Raw genomic sequence first — 19,945 nt, 5'->3', positions numbered from 1 at the left:
CACTCATCTAAGTTCTGCTAAGCACAGCTAAGCATAGCCAAGCACTGCTTAAACTGGGGATGTTTTAGCAGTGCCTAGCCGGTTTGCACATTGCTAAGTGGTGTGAAGCCCTGCTAAGCAATGCACTTTTAAGCATTGCTCAGTCCAGCTAAGCTGGTTTGCATACCGCTAAGCATTGCTAAACACTACCAGTTTAAGCCCTGCTCAGATGAGCTCAGCAGGTTTGAGTGGTGCTAAGCAAAGTGCTACATTTTTAAAAATGGCCTAATGGTGGCAAATGGTGAGAAAACAGCCTTATTTAAGTTGAACAGGCAGGAATACAGCCAGAACCTGTTGGAGTTTGACCCGTGCTGTAACTATGGCAGGAGTTGGAGAAGGTGTGTGCTTCCAAGCACAGTGGTGAGGCATTCTGGAGTCCAGGGTCATGGTTGGACTCCTTGTAAAAGACCATGGCATCCGGCTGCTGCAGGGCCAGTACCAGGAGTTGGAATACAAATCAGAGGCCTGGGACTGGCTGGCACATGACCTCACCAGTGCAACTGGTATCTCCCACACAGATGAGTAGGTGTGTCACCATTTTGATGACCTGAAGCATCGGAAGGGGTATCTCTTGGCCACTTGGAACCAAGATGCCCGGGATGACAATGCCCCACAAGTTTGTAGGTATTGTTAGCATTGTTTTATTAATAACTAATCTGAATGGGTGATAGACAGGTACACATAATGGTGTACTTCTCTCTCCACAGCTGCAAAGGAGAGAGCTTGCTACTTGGAGGCCCATGCAGGGCACCTAGCCAGGTTGCACCATGTGTGTGGCAAGTACAGATGTATCTTGCAATCTATAGTCATATAAACAAGAAAGAATACAGTAGTAACTGATAGAAGGTATATTCTGTTTGGAGTGTACTGCAATGAAATGTGATCATACACCTGCACTGATAAGTGAGTAATGCCAGGTACAGTTCAATAAAGATGAAAGCATGAAACCTGCTAATGTTAAGGAAATAAAGTTAGTATTGCATTAATAACAGTAAGGTAATAAAAGATTCTACTGCATTAATAATGTTAAGGAAATAATGTTCAACTGCATTCATAATGTTAAGGAAATAAAGTTACTACTGCACTAAGTCTGGAATTACAGCTGTCTTGCGACAACTGCATTATCTGAAGTGTTCATCAATAAAGACTGTTAGATGTATACCAATCACTGCATGATGTCCCCCCTAATAAAGCTGTGTTGTGCAAAATGTGTGTATTTTGGGCTGTTTGTCAAGAAACTGAGTATTACAGTGCTGTGAAGTAAACACAGGAATAATACCATGAAGTAACTGAAGGTTCGCTGATAAAGACTGTTTTGCTAAAGTGTAGATGTGGAGCTGTACTACAAAATGTAATGCATTATGATATGTGTTCTGCACTAAGATCTGAACCTAGAATAGGAATGGCAACGTATAATAGTGTGTATCTCAGGATTGTCTTGTGTTAACTATTGCATTTCAGCTATATGAATTCCTGAACTTAGTTATGCTGCTGCAGGCAAGTATGATACTGTAATAGCTGTAGACTGCAAATATACCATCTGCTACTGTATATGAGTCAAGTAGACAACCCAGCACTCTGATATGATCTGTACACATCACACATATTTCCACCCACTGGGGGTTAATTGTCTAGACCTGCATTCCATGTATTAATGCACAGTTCACCTACTATCCCTGTCATGCATGAATCTCATGCATGTGTGTTCAAGTGTCACTGCAATATTGTATAACACTCTACCTCTATTACCAGGTCACAGTTTGTTACCAAGTGAGCTCTAGGCATATTACCAATATTATACAGAAATATTGGAATATCTTAACTACAGATGAAAGAATTAAACATGTAGTGGGCAAAAAATGGCTTTCAGATATAAAAATAAGAAATCTATTAAGAGAATGTTATGCAATTATAAAGAGAATACAAGTCTCCACGATGGATGTATATTTAAAGCTACACAACCTTGTGCTGAGAGAAGTTGGCATAATGGTTAAAGTCTTCACCTCTCATGTACAAGGTACAAGGTTTGATCCTGACCTCTGACCACTGCCTGTTTGAAGTTTGTATCTTCGCCCTGTGTCTCCATGGGGTTCCTCTCCATGTCCAAAAAAACATGCTGAGTGTTTCCATCTCAAACTCACCAATGAACAGAGCTGTGGGCAGTAGCACAGTCTCTACTTGGTACCTGATAGGGGGAAGAGTTATACAGACCAACCGCTTTGGGCATCTAAAGTGGTGTGCAGTATCCTCAAGATAGGAGAACATGAATCACAGACTGCATACCATGGCAGAGCTAGCCACTTGGTGTAAAACATGGCACTAGGTGATTTGGCCATGTTGACTAATGTTGCCAAATGGGCAGTTACCGGTGATAAGTGGTTTGAGGACCTGGCCTACTCCAACCTATGTCAGCGACCCATGCTAATGGTGGGAGAGGTATATGTGCCCCTATTGGCCAGTGTGTGCCTGCCATAAAGCCCAGAAGCCCTGGGTCAATATACTACTGGCCGGCTGGCTGGTGTTTAGTTGCCCAGCCTGGGTTACTTGGGATAGCTCTGTTGAGTGAAAGCTGGATGTAAAACCACCAACCTGCCAAATGCCAAACATGAACTGAGAATTTCTACACTTAATGTAGGTTCACTGACAGGATGCAGCTTGGAAGTGGATGATATGATGATATGGAGGAGGCTGGACATCCTCTGTATCAAAGAGACAAGATAGAAGGGCAGTGCAGCAAAGCCACTTGGCTTGGGATCCTGACTCTACAACTCAGGAGGGGAACAGGCTAAAAGTGATGTAGGAATTGTGGTGAGAGAGAGTCAGTGAAGGATATCATCAGAATTAGTGACAGACTCATGGCAATCAGACTCCAGTGTAATGATAAGGCAGTATTCATAGTCACAGCCTATGCCCCACAGCAGGGCTGTGATAGTGAGGAAAAGAGTGCATTCAGACACCAGTTGCAGGACCTACTAGATAAAGCAGGACAACATGAATTGGTGCTGATAATGGGTAACTTGATTGCACATATCGGGACAGACAGAACAAGCTATGAGGACAGTGGGGCAACAGGATTAAAGAAGGAAAAGCCAATCTAGACTTCTTTCTGGCAAATGCCTTAATAGTAGCCAGTACATGGTTCAGAAAGAGAGACGGTCACAAGATCACATATAAGAGTAGCCAACATGCCATTCAGGTAAACTTCCTCCTAGTAAGGAAAAGGCACCGGGCTAGAATCCATGATGGCAAAGTCATCCCCAGTGAACCAACAGTCAGCCCACAACTAGTTGCCACAATCAGCTGCAAGCAGTGGTCAGAGAAGACTCTAAGGTCAATAGAGACCAGGCTGAATACTTGGAAGCTGACTGGAGAGAAAGTGCAGTTCAAGGAATTACTCAGGACTCTAGCACCCCAAGAAGAGGAGGAAATAGGTGGAGTTGAACAAGAGTGATATGCCTAAGAACAGCATGTGTAAGGACTACAGAAAAGATATGTGGCCGAGCCAGGTATGGAAATAAAGTACATAAGGAAAGCTGGTGGTGGAATGCAGAAGTCGAGGAAGCCATCAAAAGAAAGAAGGAGTGCAGGAAGAAGTGGGAGATAGAAAAGACTGACCAAGCTAGGAAGGACTACTGGTTGGCTATCAAAGAAGCTAAGAAAGAAGTTGCAAATGCAAAGAACAGGGCATCGGAGGCACTCTACCAACTCCTGGAAAGTGACTCAGTGAGTAGCACAAAGAAACTATATCAGGTTGCAAGGCAAAGACAGAAATATAAAGAAATTAGTCAGACACCCTTCATAAGGGATGCCAGCAACAACCTACTCACCAGTCCACAGAACATCAAAAGCAGATGGAATGAGTATTTCCAGCAGTTTATGAATGAAGAAAACCCCACAAACGTTGTACTGCCCCAGAAACAGCCTGCGATGAAAGAAGAAGAGGAGCCCACCTGAGAAGAAGTAAGAACAGCACTAAGGAAAATGGGTACCTTTCTGTTATCAGGGCAACAGATCTAATGTGCAGGTGTAATGTTCATAGGTTCATAGGTTCATAGGTTGGTACTAGGCTATCATCCCTAGGGCCTATACAAGCCTAGCCATAACAATTCCCTGGCTATTTCTTCCCGCATTATTTACTTCCCTGGACCCCTGTCTAGCAGGGTGACTGATGTGATCCCCAGGGTGAAATTCCTTTCTCCCATCCAATCATCAAGGTTCCTTTTGAAGAGGGCCAAAGAGGTGTTCTGCTTGACATGTATGGGCAGTCTAGACCAGAGTATGTGGAGTCGGTGTGTCAGGAACCTATCCCTCCAGCATGTTTTGTTTATTGTGATGACAAGGTTTAGATCCCTCAAGTGTGTGGCTCTAAGGGATTGGGATTTCTTTAAGTGTAGCATGTCAGACAGATCTGGGTTTGACATGGCCTTGTATGTTAAGCAGAGATCACCTCAGAGTAAACAATATGCGACAGAGTATAGCTGGAGTTTTTTAAGGCGGTCAGCATAGGGCATCTGCTTTAGGCCTGTGATTCTTTTAGTGAGGTATTTCTGTGGCCTTTCCAGTTGTCGCAGATGTCTTAAGAGGTACATACCAAATGGGGTGCTGTATTCTATAATGGGTCTAATGAGGGATGAGTACAGTGGGACAATGACCACCTTTTTTCTGGATATAAAGCCCTTAGGTGCGCCACATAGAAGGATTTCCTGACTACTGTGGCAATGTGGTTATTGAAGGTGAGACCACTGTCCACCTGTGTTCCAAAGTCTCTTATCACACTTTCGGTGTTTAGTGTACTGCTACCTATGTGGTAATTCACAGGTACATGTTTTTCCCCAAAGGAGAGGGGATAACTACACATTTCTTGGCATTGAGCTTGAGCCCATGGCTCTGGCACCAAGCATCTGTTTCTGTAAGGCCCTTTTGTAGAGTATCCACATAATTTGGGGATTCAGTAATGGCTGTCAGTTTGCAGTCATCTGCAAACTTTGTTAGCCAGAGTCCCTTAGTGTTGGACTGTACTTCAGAGAAGTAGATGCCAAACAAGAGAGGTCCCAGGACTGAACCCTGAGGTACTCCACTTGTCACTTGTCTGGAGCTGGATTTGGAGTCAGCTACTTTTACAGTGTGGGTTCTGTCAGTAAGCCAGTTGACAACCCATCAAGTGATGTAGGGATTAATGCCCAGCTTAGTAAGTTTATCTATGATTCCAGAGTGGGGGATGGTGTCAAAGGCCTTGGTGAGGTCCAGATAGGCTGTGTGGACTGCCTTATCCTCCTCCATGGCTCTGGAGACTGATTCGAAGAAGTCAATCAGGTTCAGGAGACAAGATTGGCCCTTCACAAACCCAAACTGGGTGGGGTCCAGTATTTTAAGGATCTCAATGTCTTTGTTTATAAGTTCCATGATAAGACATTCCATGGCCTTGCAGATCAGGCTCATCAGACTGATGGGGCGGCAGATCCCAGGATCCAAGGTGGATCCCCCCTTGTGAAGTGGGATAACTGTAGCTGTGCGCCACTCAGTCAGCACGAAGCCTGAGGTGAGGGTATGATTAAACATGACACTTAGGTGAGGTGCCAGTTCATTTTGTAGTTCATGTAGTACACAGCCCGGGATGTCATCTGGTCCCATGGATGCTGTATTCTTAGCTTTGGAGAGTGCTTTTTTACCTGTGTGGCCGTTATTACCAGAATTTGGCAATCTTCCGGTATTGAGATGGGCTATTTAGGGGGTGAGAGGGCGGTGAAGTTGGCACTGAATCGATCTGCCAGGATATTGGCAACATCCTTGGGATCAGTATATTTAATGCCATCCTGTTGTAGGTCAGTGCAGATCTGAGCATTGCCATTTAAATTCTTCACATAGTTATGGAATGCCTTGTGGTTGTCTTTGGAATCTTTGGCAATTTTATTTTCATAACTAGCTTTGGAGAATTTTATGAGGGATCTCAGCTTCTTACTGAGGCTGGTAATGAAGTTTTTTTCATCCTGGGATTTTCCTCTTTTCTGCAACAGTTTATTCCTTTTGTTGTAAAGTTTGTTTATGGCAGAGGACCACCAGATTGGCTTCCTTTTTTTTTGAGGAGAGCATCTTGGTTCTATTTGTGATGGCATGATTCATGCATGAGTGGATGTGCTCATACAGTGCCTTAGTGTAGGATTCAGCAGTCAAACTTTCAGTTCCCGTCTGCATGGGTGTCATGAAGTTTGTAACTTCTGACTTGAGTAGCATGAATTTGGCTTTGGAGAAGTTTTTTATGGAGGTTTCCTTACTGGGGGGGGTGGGGGTGGGATGCTGTCATGTCTAAAATTCTTTAGATAATGCATATTGATACAACTTTGCTTTGACTTTCTTAGTGAATTAAATATTTTAAAATCGTACCTAATAGGGAGCAGTCCATCATTATTTTGTCTTTGTCTCTGCTTGTTGAGAAAAGAAGTGAATTGCTACAGTCCTCTCTGAGACAGGAAACCTGTTGTCTGATTATTTCATACAATTGTTCGCAAACAAATATGTAGAAATGAAAGTAAAATTCTGTTTTCATCTAATGAGGAAACAACTATAACCGTAGAAGATTCACCCATTTGTATTCTTAACTTATGTTTCCGAGAGTAGAGAAGGTTACACCTCTCTATTTGTCATTTTTATCAATGAGGGACAAGACTTTAAATGAGGGTCTAAAGCCCCAAATTAGGGGGCACGTTTTATTTAGGTGCAGTATACATCTAGAAATATGTTGAATTCAAGTCTTGCATTACCAGTACAATGCATTTTCTGGAGAAGGAATTAGTCGTAACTGTTAGCACTGGTTATTGATCTTTAATGCACATTGTTGTTATACTTCTCAACATCTTATCGCATGAAATCTGGATAAAGCCCAAACTAATAGGGGACAAAAGCCCAAAAATAAGGACAGATTTTAAATGTTGCCCTTGTACCCTTAGGAAGTTCCTATCATAACACAATTTGTATTAGCATACATTTACTGAAGGGATGAAGGATATAAAGCCTGAAACAAATTTATATTATTATTTAATGACATCAGTCCTCTGTGATTTGTCAGAAAAAAAACACCTTTCATGAGGAATAGATGAAAAACATGAGGTAAACGTTTGGGCGTTCTGGGAAAATCTGGACAGTTGGGATGTATGGCTGTTGTGCTGCAGTCACAAATATTATGAAGGACAAAATCAGGGAAGCTGTGCATGTCGGTGTCAGTTGGGTGCTGTGACAAGTATGGGTGATCTGGATTGCATGCTGGTTGTTTGAGTTGGTAGTGCAACGTACAACATTTTTTCCCAATGTTAAGGGAACTGATTGCTCGCATGAGAATATTTCGCTCGAGTTATAATGTGGTGGGCGCTGTCTTTGATTTGATTTTATTCCTAGGTCTGGGGAAAAGCTCGGCCTGTCCAGTACAAGGCCAGATGTTAGTGTCCCATAGACGTGCTATAAGATGGTTTCTGATTTTTAATAGTTTCAGACTTCTTTTCTACGAGTTACTTAATCTTGTCGGGCCATGTACTATTCTTTATGCAGGCTATGCACTGCCTTCTGCCAAAACAAATCTACTTTTGTGGATTGTTAAAGTTTAGGCATCTAAGGCATGGAGTGAGACTTTGCCACATCAGCTCTGTTGATGCCCACTGTGTTATGTATTTCCAGTGTTGTGTCATTATGCCATTGAGGTGAGGCTGTAGCAGGAAAAGGGGCTTCGAACCCTTGTGTGTTTAGGAAGTAAGGCTAGTAGCTGAGAAACCTTTACACGGTAACTTTTCTATCTTGTCTTGCAGTTTTTGCTTTGATTGCAATAACAGTCTGCAAGGAAAGTATAACATTTGGTATATACATCAGCAGGAGCAGTGTGATCATTGCGACCGCCTGGTAACATTCTATCTGCTCATTAGACCTGTTGCCCCGGTAACAGAAAAGTACTGGAAAATGAAGTTAGGGAAAGCAGCAGGCCAGATGAGGTTAGAGCAGATATGATAAAGATGCTGGGTGAGATAGGGGAGAAATAGCTCCTGAGGGTACTCATAGCAGTGTGGAGAGTGTGCCAGTGTACAAGAACAAAGGGGACATCCACAAATGTCGGCAGTACAGAGGCATCAAACTCCTATCACATTGCATGAAAGTTCTGGACAGGGTGATTGATAAACTGATACGCAGAGTAGTAGAGTGAAAGATGGGAGATGAGAAATTTGGATTCAGATCAAAATGCAGCACAACTGACCCAATGTTTGCAGTGAAACAGATACTTGAAAAGAAGCTAGAGATGAGAATGGAGTCCAACTGGGCATTCCTAGACTTGGAGAAAGCATATGACAAGGTCCCAAAAAAGCTGATCTGGGCAGTACTGTGGTGGTTTGAAGTCCCAGAAGCACTGGTAGAATTAGTGCAGGCTATGTACAGAGATCCAATGACTAAAGTATGAACAGTATTTGGCCTCACAGAGTGGTTCCCAATGGAAATGGGTGTACACCAGGGTTCAGATCTGAGCCCACTGCTGTTCATACTGGTGATGGATTACATTAGCAACCAGCTTGGAGGGGACAGATCATCAAAGCTGCTGTATGTAGATGATGTGGCATTACAGGCAGACTCTGAGCAAGAACTTCAGCAAAGTATAGGAGAATGGAATGCAAAACTGAAGGCACATGGGATGAAACTAAGCACAGATAAGACAGTGATAATGGCAGCAAATTGGGGAAATCAGAAGAAGTTGTGAATAGAGATAGAAGGGAAGATAGTGGACAGGTAAACAGCTTCGAGTATCTGGGAGGGGTGGTTGAGGAGAAGGGAAGTCTGAATGAAGTGGTCAAAGCTAGTATCAGAGGGGCTGCAGCCAACTGGCATAGAGTGTCAGGTGTAGTCTATGATAGAAGAGTGCCAAAGAAGCTGAAAAGTAAGGTGTACAATACAGTGGTGCGACCAGTACTACTGTATGGTACAGAAACCTGGGCAGTAAAGGCAGAACAGTTGGAGAAGCTCGAGGTGATGGACATGAAGTGCCTGAGAAGGGTGGTAGGATGCACACTGTAGGACAGATGAAGAAATGAGGGCATAAGAGCAGAAGCCAAAGTAGCTTGAATTGCAGAAAAGATCAAAGAGAACAGATTATGGTGGTTTGGACACGTGCAGAAAAGCAGAAGACAATCTGGTGAAGAAGATTTGGGACAGTCAGTAAGAATGTAAGAGGAAGTGAGGACATCCAGCAAAGTGGTGGATGGATTGTGTGAAAGAAGATCTGTGACAGTCAGGCATGGGTTTTGAAGAAGGCTGGAGTGTGGCACTGAATTGAGAGATGGTGACAGTTAACATGATAACCCAACCTCATGTAAAAAAATGGGAAAAGGGGGGCTGATGATGATAATGATGAACCTCCTGGTGACTGTAATTTTTGCTGTTTGTTAGATACCACTGGTGAGTTTGTACATCCAGTGACAGGTAGGAAATACATTTTTAATGTTGAGGTGAATTGCCATAGCATTCATATTATTTAATTAGCCCAGTGTGTTCTTTGTAAATCATTTTATGTTGGCAAGACTAATAGGTGACTTAGGGACAGTCTCAGAGAACACCTCTATAATATTAGGATTAAGTCCCATACTAATGCTCTTGTCAAACATGTTATGACTACATCAGAGTATCATAACTTTAAGTTTATGTCTATTGAGGCAATTTATGAGAGTGAATGGCTAGGTGATATTAGAAATATCACCAAACTACATGAGACTAAATGGACTGTAAGGCTTCAAGCACATGGCAGCAAAGGGTTACATGGGAGTGTGCCTCTGAAACCTGCCTTGAAGAGTAGATGTTTATTTAAATAAACTGTTAATGTTTATTATTTTATAGTAGAATAGGTGACATTATAGTCAGCTGCACTGCACACTGTTGAATACATTAGTCCACTCATGTTAGTTGATTTTATAATAAGTTATTGTATTTCCATAGGTTGTTTGTTTAGCATATGATGTTTAGAGCACAGTCTTATTAGGATGCTTAGATACGTATTTTGCATATCCGTTGCTTAGATTCATTCATATATGAACCCAGCCACTGGGGATGCACAAGCCAGTGTATTTCTTTGTGCCATTCCCAGGCCTGGATAAATGGGGAGGGTTGCGTCCGAAAGGACATCCGGTGTAAAATCTTTGCCAAATGACATATGCAGACAACAATACATATTTACATACCAGATTGGTCGAGGCCTGGGTTAACAGCAACTGCCACCAGTACTGTTAGCCAACAGGGTGCTGGTAAAAATTGGGCTACTTTTGGCCGAAGGAGAAGGAGAGGGAGAAGGCATGTCCAAAGGCAGGAAGAGAGGAGAAAGGTTAGGAGTGTGGTAGTGAGGGTAGGAACTTTGAATGGTGGAAGTATGACTGGTATAGGGAGAGAGCTACCTGATATGATGGACAGAAGGAAGGTTGATATATTGTGTGTGCAAGAGACCAGATGGAAGGTGAGTAAGGCCAGGTGTATTGGAGGTGGGTTCAAACTGTTCTATCATGGTGTGGATGGGAGGAGAAATGGGGTAGGGGTTATCCTGAAGGAACAGTATGATGAGTGTTTTGGAGGTAAAAAGAGTGTCAGATAGAGTGATGTTTATGAAGCTGGAAATTGATGGTGTAATGATGAATGTTGTTAGTGCATATGCTCCACAAGTTGGGTGTGCGATGGATGAGAAAGAAAAACTTTGGAGTGAGTTGGATGAAGTGGTGATGACTGTACCCAAGGGTGAGAGACTGGTGACTGGAGCAGATTTCAAAGGGCATGTTGGTGAAGGGAACAGAGGTGATGAGGAAGTGATGGGTAGGTATGGCATTAAGGAGAGGAATGCAGAAGGTCAGGTGGTAGTGGATTTTGTGAAAAGGATGGACATGGCTGTGGTGAATACGTATTTTAACAAGAGGGAGGAGCATAAGGTGACATACAGGAGTGGAGAAAGATGCACACAGGTGGATTATATCCTATGCAGGAGGGCCAGTTTGAAGGAGATTGGAGACTGTAAAGTGGTGACAGGGGAAAGTGTAGTTAGGCAGCATAGAATGGTAGTCTGTAGGAGGACATTGGTGATCAAGAAGAGGAGGAGGAGTGTGAGGGCAGCACCAAGGATCAAATGGTGGAAATTCAAAAAGCATGATTGTGAGGTGGAACTCAGGGAAGAGTTAAGACAGGCACTGGGTGGCAGTGAAGAGTTACTGAGAGCTAGTAAGGGACACGGCTAGAAAGGAGCTTGGTCTGACATCTGGATAGAGGAAGGAGGATGAGGAGACCTGGTGGTGGAATGAGGAAGTACAGGAGAGTATACGGAGAAAGAGGTTGGCGAAGAAGAAGTGGGATTGTCAGAGAGATGAAGAAAGTAGACAGGAGTATAAGGAGATGAGGTCCATGGCAAAGAGAGAGGCGGCGAAGGCTAAGGATAAGACATATGGATAGTTGTATGAAAGGTTGGATACTAAGGAGGAAGTAGACCTGTACCAATTGGCTAGACAGAGGGACCAAGCTAGGAAAGATGTGCAGCAGGTAAGGGTGATAAAGGATAATGAGGGAAACATACTCACAACCAAAGAAAGAGTGTTAAGTAGATGGAAAGAGTACTTTGAGGGGCTGATGAATGAAGACATTGAGAGAGAGAAGGTTGGATGATGTGGGGATAGTGAATCAGGAAATGCAACAAATTAGCAAGGAGGAAGTAAGGATAGCTATGAAGAGGATGAAGAATGGAAAGGCTGTTGGTCCAGATGACATACCTGTGGAAGCATGGAGGTGTTAATGAGAGATGGCAGTGGTGTTTTTAACCAGATTGTTTAATAAAATCTTGGAAAGTGAGAGGATGCCTGAGAAGTGGAGAAAAAATGTTTTGGTACCGATTTTTAAGAATAAGGGTGATGTGCAGAGCTGTAGTAACTACAAAGGGATAAAACTGATCAGTCACAGCATGAAATTATGGGAAAGATTAGTGGGAGAAGAGCAGTGATGATTAGTGATCAGCAGTATGGTTTCATGCCAGGAAAGAGCAGTACAGATGCGATGTTTGCTCTGAGAGTGTTGATGGAGAAGTGCAGAGAAGGTCAGAAGGAGTTGCATTGTGTCTTTGTGGACTTAGAGAAAGCATATGACAGGGAGCTAGACAGGAGTTGTGGTACTGTATGAGAAAGTCAGGAGTGGCAGAGAAGTATGTAAGAGTGGTACAGGATATGTACGAGGGTTGTGTGGCAATGGTGAGGTCTGCAGTGGGAGTAATGGGTGCATTTAAGGTGGAGGTGGGATTACATCAAAGATCAGCTCTGAGCCCTTTCTTATTTGCAATGGTGATGGACAGGTTGACAGACGAGTTCAGATAGGAGTCCCCGTGGACTATGATGTTTGCAAGATGACATTGTGATCTATAGCGAGAGTAGGGAACAGGTGGAGGAGACCCTGGAGAGATGGAGATATGCTCTAGAGAGGAGAGGAATGAAGGTCAGCAGGACTAAGACAGAATATATGTGTGAATGAGAGGGAGGACAGAGGAATGGTGAGGATGCAGAGAGTAAAGTTGGTGAAGGTGGATGAGTTTAAATACTTGAGGGTCAACAGTTCATAGTAATGGCGAGTGTGGAAGAGAGGTGAAGAGAGTACAGGCAGGGTGGAGTGGGTGGAGAAGAGTGTCAGGAGTGATTTGTGACAGACGAGTACTAGTAAGAATTAAAGGGGAGGTCTACAAGATGGTAGTGAGACCAGCTATGTTATATGGGTTGGAGACAGTGGCATTGACAAAAAGGCAGGAGTCAGAGCTGGACATGTCAGAGTTAAAGATATTAAGATTTGCACTGGGTATGCCAAGGGTGGACAGAATTAGGAATAAGTATATTAGAGGGTCAGCCCAGGTTGGATGGTTTAGAGACAAAGCCAGCGAGGCAAGATTGCTTTGGTTTGGACATGTGCTGAGGAGGGTTGCTGGGTATATTGGGAAAAGGATGTTAAGGATGAAGCTGCCAGGTAAGAGGAAAAGAGAAAAGCCTAAGATAAGGTTTATGGATGTGGTGAGAGAGGACATGCAGGTGGTTGGTGTGACAGAACAAGATGCAGAGGACAGGAAGAAATGGAAATAGATGATCCACTGGGGCGACCCCTAAAGGGAACAGCTGAAAGAAAAAGAAGAAGATTCATTCATATATGATTCATAAAATAATGAACATTTTACCATGTTTTTAACTAATGGATTAGTTCAGTAATATTAGCTTTATAAGTGATGCACATATTTACACTTGAGTGAATGAACAGGTGTGTATGTGTTTTATTAGATGACTGTTGGTTCAGACTAGTTAGTTTGAAAATTTTTGCTAGCGATAAGATGACACTTAGCCTGCTTATTGTAAGCAGTTTTATTTTTAGCAGTATTGTAATACTTGGTTGAATTATAGAGAATTTACTCAGATGTAAGTGGTAGTGAAAACAGTATATGTGTATGCATCTTTGAGATAGATTTTGTCAAGTTAGTGAGATACATTGTTACTGGTAATGTCTCAGCATTTGTAATTGAAACATCATTTCTATTGGTGCTTAGAATTTTAAAATGTCTTATATTAAGGACTTTGAAGATTATTCTGTTTGGTCTGATGAAGTGGATTGTATACTTGTGAAAGTGCTAACTATTTAATAAACAGTACTACCCTGGCCGTGTATCGGTTTGTTTATTTTTATTTTATTTTGGTATTGTGCGAGTTCACAATAAGTATTATGTTTTGGAATGTTTTGGAAGCAACTTATAATATCTTAGTAAACACTCAAGCTATTCACACAATCTTAATAGTATTTTGTTCATCCATTAGCTTTCTTATGAGACTAAGTGGTTGTGTTTGTCACTTGTCTGCTATCTGTTTAGCTGCACTAGACAGAGTTTGTGTCAGTGCAAGTCCGTTACCCATCATGTATGTTTTAAGAATAAATATTTCAATGCATTTTATATAGCGCATTTTTGGAATTGTCAGGCAATACTAGCTGTCTTGAGATATCACTGTTTTTATCCTAAAGAAACAGCTGGTGACATCACCAGTACTGGTTAAACAGCATAGTTCAGTAGTACTTTAAACTTAAGTGTTATTTTTCATTTTAAGTTAATCTCTTTAAGATAGTACCAGATAGTTTCTGCCTTTTAATGATGTATAATAGTTGCATTGAATGAAATTGCACCTGCAAGCTACTATAACCAAAACACCCACTGTCTTATTTTCATATTGCTGTAAATGTACACTCTGTTAAATTTACACCATCCATCCATCCATCCAAAACCCTTTATTCAATTTTTCCACTCTTACTTTGAAAAGCTTCTACTCACTTAATTTTATGTATAAAGGGTTATACTGTTTAGATCAAGGAAAAAATTGTAAAAGAATACAAAACTTAATTTACGTTAGTTTCTTTCATTCTAGAACCTTTGCTTCAACCTTTTAAAATCATGGCTATTCTGAAAGTGGCAGCAATAAACTAAACTTTTGTTCTGAGGTAATTAAGAGACTATCTGTGTGGATATAATGACTCATGAGAATAAAACCAATTAAAAGCATAAAATATGTAGTGAAAAATGAAAGGAAAATCTAAGTCTGGTGCATACAATGTGATGTTAAAATGTGTATTTAAAGAAAAATTAATTTGATCTGATGATTGCGTAATAAACTATATGAATGAATTCTAAGGGTCATCCCTAAATTTTAATAATGGAGTTGTAGTATATTATTAACAGATTAGGTATTCTTTCAAATCAAGCATTAGCTTTCATAGAATAATGAGGAGACTGGTTTTCACTGTGTTCATTACAGTGAAAACTTTAATGTATTAACATAATATTTAAAGTTAAACAATTTTTAAACCATTTTCTTTTCAGCTCTCACCTTTTGCCTTTATGTGAAAAAACATGCCCAGTCCACTAATTTACTTTTTAGGAATACCTTCCTTATGAATTTTAATTCAGTTTATTAAGTGAATGTAATTGGCCATTTGTTTCCTTTGGAATAACATTTTCTAACTGTCTTTTTCTACTTTCCTTTTCAAAGAACAGTAGCTCTAGTCCTTATATATACATTGGAGACTACAGCATGTCCATTCACATAACACACAGTTTCTTCTACTATATTAAATACCTTGTCCTGTTAGGCAGAAGAGCTTTTATTCCAGCTGGATACAGCATATGTACTTTAATATCATTCTTTTACGAGCTTTCTTCAGTGGTCAGTGCTTTTTCCTACTCTCATAGTAGAACACTGAATTTCAAATCTGATTATAATATTATTGACTACGTTTATAAGAGCATTAGACCATGCAGTTTTTAGAATTAGTTCCTAGCAGAAATAACATATATATTTCACAATTATGGATTCCAAACCATAGTCCTTCCTGTTAGTTTAACAATTTTGGATGTGTGATGATTGAGAAGTTTGCTATATTTCTAACCTCCACTTTCTCTAGTACTCTATAATGCCTCTTTTCCCATATTGATGAATCATACTTTTTGACATGCAGGCAACTGTTACTCTTTAACATAAATTCAGTTTGCAACTCCTCCTCTTATAAACTACCACCTATATCAGAAACAAAAGTCTTTAATTATTTAGTCTGAACTTGCGATTGAGTCATTGATTAAAATAGTTATATTTGCTTGTTGTAGTTCTCTTGAATAAGATCCATTTTAATTTCATAGATAACTCATGCATTGTAGACATTATCTGTTACAGGTCCTTTTTTTTAAAGAAATGTCATAGTGAGATAATCCAGAAGTGCCATCATCTTGTTTGGTCCAGACTAGCATGTGGAAGGAAAGGGTATAAAGTAAATTCATATATATATATATATATATATATATATATATATATATATATATATATATATACATACATACAACCTTAATACATTTCAGAGAAATATAATTTTCCTATGAGTTTTTTTTTTCAGTTATCTGCAGAGTATCTACCAGGTGCTGCTACATGTTATCATCTTAGGTTCTACTTCATTTGCAAGGCAAGCCTTTTAGGTTATTGGACTTGCCTGGTAGGCTGCCGGTGTGGATACCTACATAGTCTGTTTTTTTTTTAATCATTACAAGAAAGTGATTGAAAGACTCAAAGGCAGGAAAGCCTCCTAAGGTATACTTTGTAGAGAGAATAGATATTTTAAGATGGCAGAATGAAGATGTATACAAATATCAATAGCAAATGTAAAGGCCTGAAGACAGACAGACCATCAAGGCAACTCTGCTACCTTTCTTTGAACATAATATCAGAATCATTTAAGGATAGGAAGGCAGAAAGACTACTGGCTGTACTATCACAGTGGACCAGATACCTTTAAAGCATGCTTCCTCTACATCTAGCTGGAATCAGGAAACCAGTCCATTTGCCTTTGAAGCAAACTCATCCACTGACTATTCTGAAACCCAAATACCTGTCTTTCTTTTTCCATTGGCATCATAGAACTTTAAATGATCATTGTTTCATGTAATCTTTTACATCCACTCATCTTTTATGGCCACTCAGATACATAAACAGCCACTTTGCTTCTTTTTGAACCTTATCACTCCTCCTCATTCTGCACTTATTTCCTAAACTTACCTTTCCTCCTTCTCTTACACCCGACTGCTAACTATAATTCCTCTTCTGATCATTTATCTTCCTGCTCATTTCCATAACCTTTCCCTTCATATCTCTATTATCAATTTTAAGCTACATTCTATGTTTTTCTGTAAATTACTACTAAATTCAAAAACACCCCAGTTTGATCTTTTCTTTGCAGCCATCATGCTATAAATGCATTAATTGCTATTGCATGTTATTTTTCTAGGCAATAATTATGCAATTTATGTTAATTTCTCTCATGTTTTTTTTTCTGTTAAAATGCTATGTTCATGGAAGAAATATCTAAAAATATTTAAAAATGATGTAAATAAGCTCATGTATAGACATTTTTACCCTGCAATTATAAATATACATCATGTGGTTCTTTTCTCCCTGGGCATCCACTGAAAATAAACGTTATCTGGTCAGACTTTTCCAGTGAACAGACAGATAAATAAAGTTAACATCTGTAACATCTTACACACCAGCATGACCAACAAGGCAAAGAGATTTGTGTTATAGATATTGCTTACAGACTAAGCTATACCTGTTATTTCACCACTCAAAGACTATGAAGTAATGTGAAAGATTCCCCCACATTCAGAAAAAAGAGATCTGAAAGTTCATGTTTGCTGTTGAAATTTAATCAGCTTCTTAAAAAAAGATTCTGGAAACAAACACATGTCAAGAGATCATATTTTATCTAGCATCTTAGAGTAACTCTGGTTGCCATTCCCACTATGGTATTGTGCATTACATTTGAAATTATTTGTTATTTTCAGTACTACCTGCTGTCTGCCATTTGTCAGCGGCACAAGATCATTTTACCTAAGCTCTAGCATATCTGGGAAAAACACAGATTTTGGGCTGGATTCTGTAAAGTTTATTGAAGTTATTTGACTTCAGTGCACTTGCTGTGGACACAATTCCAAAAGACACACTGAAGGCAGACTGACTACTTTAAGTATTCAGCGCAGAATAATTAGGGATTACTTGCACACCAGTGTGATTCCAAAATACATCATGCCCATACAACGCAACTCAAATAAGCCAAACAGTCACTCCTACTCTATTTCTGAAATCCTTGGCACATACATTACAGACCCAAGGAATTCAAGCAAATACTATATATTAAGGTGAAATCCATATATTATATATATAAAACAATGTGATCTGCTGTTAAATATACTGCAACAGGGAGCAGTGATGCAAGCCATAAATGAGGATGTTGCTGTGCATCCTAGAAGGTAGTGACCTAGAGTCAGAGCAAGTCTGCAACTAAACCAGTTGTCACACTAGAAATAATCATCAGATACCATCTAGACAGATAAATTGTGCAGGCTGTCTGAAACATGTGTGTCTCACATGTCTGTGCCGACCCTGCGAGGAAACCCCATCCCTCATGAAACTAAACCATGTCTCAGTACATTCTAGAGACATATGGGTGATGCTGTGGGAGTATCACAGATAGCTGTCAGTCATATCCTGGCAAAGTCCCTGGAAGCAATGTTCAGCAAGGCGGATGACTGCATACACTTCCCATTGGGTCTATATTACATTCTCGAATGCCGACAATGTTGAATTTGACATTGTCGACACGAGAATAGTGAAATTGCAGAACATCGAACAAGTAAACGGAAATCTCCATAAGGGGAGATTTCTGTTTGCTTCAATGTAATGCGGTCTCGGAGTTGGCATATTTAAGTAGTGGGGGGTGTGGGGGGCCTACACTGTTTAGGTTTTTATTTATTTATTTTTTTTTTCTGAACATTCGATTTTTTAACAGTTTGATCACTAAAGGTCGACCTTTAGTGATTTGAACTGTTAAATATTCAATGTTCTAATACAGACCCTTCCCATCCACACCCATGGAGCAGAGAAATGTAATGCACCAGTTCTACAACATTGCAAACAACCCCCATGTACTTGTTGAATAGATTGCACACACATACCTATCAAGACACCACTGCATCCAGAAGAAGACCGATACATGAACAGAAAGGGCTGGCCATTTATCAACTGCCAAGCTATGTGTGCAGCAGATGGCAGCATAACAAACATCATGGAAACATACCCTGGAAGAATCCATGATGCTGCCATTTGGAGGGAAAGTGGACTTAGGGTTGCATTCCAGAAAGGTGAAATTCCTGAGGGATTGCTTCTGGGTAAGTGATGGAGCACAGCTAGGATGTAAGTTAAGGATCCCCTCTCAACAATATCCAGTCTGAACAAAAGAGTTTTTACTCCTCACAACAGGTGATTGTGGATTTCCACTTGAGCCATGGCTAATGACCTCATACCGTAAACCATCCAACCCTACAGGAAGCCTACAATAGAGCACATGCAACAACCAGAAATATCACAGGGCATATGTTTGGTGTATTGAAAGCTAGGTTCAGATGTTTGGACACATCCAAGGGTGCACTGCCATACAAACCTGAGAAGGTAGCACACATATTAATAACATAACATAATAACGATGTGTGCCATGCTGCACAACATGCTAACCCGAGCACATGGCAGTCTTCCAGGTGTGGATAAACTACCCTAAGAACCACAAATATATGAAGAGGACAATCCAAAGGTATCAGAGGAGGAGAAGGAGGACATAGGGGAGAAAAATCACAGACGCAGGCAATGTGCATCCACAAGTGCAGTCCCAGGTTACATTACAGTGCCTGACCCAAATATTTGAGTCATAATAAGCCAGATGTACATGAGTACAAGACTGAGCATTGATGTTCAGGTGTTGCCCACCACAGCAACACAGATTGCATCTAATGTCAAGTACCACTAGACGTACACACTGAGCATCACACATAACATAATCATAACATATTCCAACATGAACATATGCAAATAAGGCCACAACCAGCACAGGTATGATTACACACTGAGTTAGTTTTATCGCTGTATAATACACAATAAGTGCTACAATTACATGTATGTACAATGTCATAGCACGAAGAAAGAGAAATCATGCACAACATCATACAGAAAGTTTTATTTCAGAAACACATATCACAGTACAATGGTATTGAAATAATATGAGTCAACTATGTGTACTACACTGTTGGACACACTCTAATGCAGTCTTGGTCAACCTCGCTGACATCTCACACCATGGTCTGTCTTGCCACAACCATGTACAGACACATCCTTCCCTGGTTGCTTCACAGAGGAGATGGGTAGGTGTATGACAGCATGTTGGGATGAAGGAGCATGACTGCAAAGTGAAGGCCTTTTGACTTGCAGGACCTCAGCAGATGTGGCAGCAGTTGACATCTGTGCAGGCTGGACCATGGAGG

The sequence above is a fragment of the Protopterus annectens genome, chromosome 3.part0 (genome assembly GCF_019279795.1).
Source record: "Protopterus annectens isolate FY-2018-M chromosome 3.part0, PAN1.0, whole genome shotgun sequence".
Classification (NCBI taxonomy): Eukaryota; Metazoa; Chordata; order Ceratodontiformes; family Protopteridae; genus Protopterus; species Protopterus annectens.
This window is presented reverse-complemented; position numbering follows the sequence as displayed.